The 1,577-nt window shown below is 44.3% G+C and overlaps 1 long non-coding RNA gene across 1 annotated transcript; it reads right to left on the minus strand.

Moving 5' to 3' along the window:
* Positions 1-477: 477 nt before the first annotated feature.
* LOC139539288 (uncharacterized) lies at positions 478-1,340 on the minus strand. The gene is made up of 2 exons (XR_011667918.1): positions 1,250-1,340; positions 478-973 (listed from the first exon to the last, which is right to left on the minus strand). It is a non-coding gene; the product is annotated as an uncharacterized lncRNA (long non-coding RNA).
* Positions 1,341-1,577: the final 237 nt, after the last annotated feature.

Below are 1,577 nucleotides of genomic sequence, written 5' to 3' on the forward strand. Positions count from 1 at the left end.
AAATCAACCCTACTCCTCGCCCGAACGTCCAGTGCGCTAACTGAGGAAAGATTGACCCAACACAAGCAGTCATATTTTCTAACTCTCGGCTGACATAAAATACAATATGAATTAGCTAATAGCAATTACTATGTATAATTAATCACATCAAGGGTGAGCTCACCATTGATCTAAATAATTAGGTAAAACACTTTCTAGAAATCGAAAGCAATCGATTAGTTTCAGCGCGCAGCCATGCATTTTTTTCCTCACAGAAACCGAAGATAATATAAGAAGTATGCATGTTGAAGGGGTGTGTCATCGACCGTGGTTCACATCCCACCATTCATTTCATAATCAGTACAACCTTCAAAAAAGTATTTTACACACATAATATGTACCCATTACAATCTATGCAAAAATCGGAATGCATGGTTTGTCACCTAGAATTGAAAACGTGAATAAAACAGTAAATACACAAATAATTACCACACAAAACATTTTCTGGTAGTGATTTATTGATACAAGTGGCGCGTGCCGGCAGTCAACCACGTACCCTCTCACTCCCACTCTGAGCCATTCAGTGTTGTTTATGTATGTAGCTAGTGAGCTAAGCTGTAGCAATGTCTTTCAAAAGGAGACAACTCACAAATGTGGAAATTATGGAGATTTTTTAAAATTCTGACAATGAGTCTGAGTATGAAAGTCAGGAATCAGATTCTGACAGTGACAGTGAGGAGCTGCCCCCCAACCTTGTAGCCATTGAGAACCCTGAATCTGAGGTTCCCTTGTCCACTGACGAAGTACCAGGTCCCTTTGAAAATGCTGGTGATGATGGAGGCAGACCGACAGTGGATGATGCAGAGAGGGGAGGTGGAGTTCCAGGAGAACGGTCAACAGCTGGCAGTAAAGTGGCATGAGAAACGAGACGTCCGTGTCCTCTCCACTGTCCAATCAGCAACCATGTCGGCCACAGGGAAGGTGGATCACCTGACTGGAGTGAGAAAGATCAAACCAGACTGTGTGCTTGACTATAACCTCAAAATGGGGGCAGTGGATAAAACAGCTTTGTGGAATGCACTCGGTATAAGAAGATATTTTCCATCTGATCGACACTGCTGTCCTCAATGGCCACATAGTTCACCGCCAACTGACAGGTGAGATGATTATTGAACAAGGTATTTTTGTAATTGGATGCACATACAGTTCCATTATGCCACCCACCTACCCACTGCCTCATCCTCCCCTCATAGGTAAAGTAATTACCTACCAAAAGTACAGAGAGAACCTAATGAGAGCGCTGCTGGAGGAGCACCCCTCGGCGTCCATCCACTAGGGGCTGTCCTGCTGCAGACAATCCCTACGCCTCACTGCACGGCATTTTCCCTGCAAAGTCCCTCAAACTGCTGCTCAAGGTAGTCACACACGGAGGCACTGCAAAGTCTGCCTGTCTGGCACCAGGAGAAGGAAGCAGAGGAAGATGACAAAATACATGTGTTTAGCTTGTGATACACCTCTATGTATTTCACCATGCTTTGAGGAGTATCACATGCTCAAGCACTATTGAGCACATCTGCAGCAATAAGTCACTGATTGAC

This window comes from Salvelinus alpinus, chromosome 15 (assembly GCF_045679555.1).
Source record: "Salvelinus alpinus chromosome 15, SLU_Salpinus.1, whole genome shotgun sequence".
Classification (NCBI taxonomy): domain Eukaryota; kingdom Metazoa; phylum Chordata; class Actinopteri; order Salmoniformes; family Salmonidae; genus Salvelinus; species Salvelinus alpinus.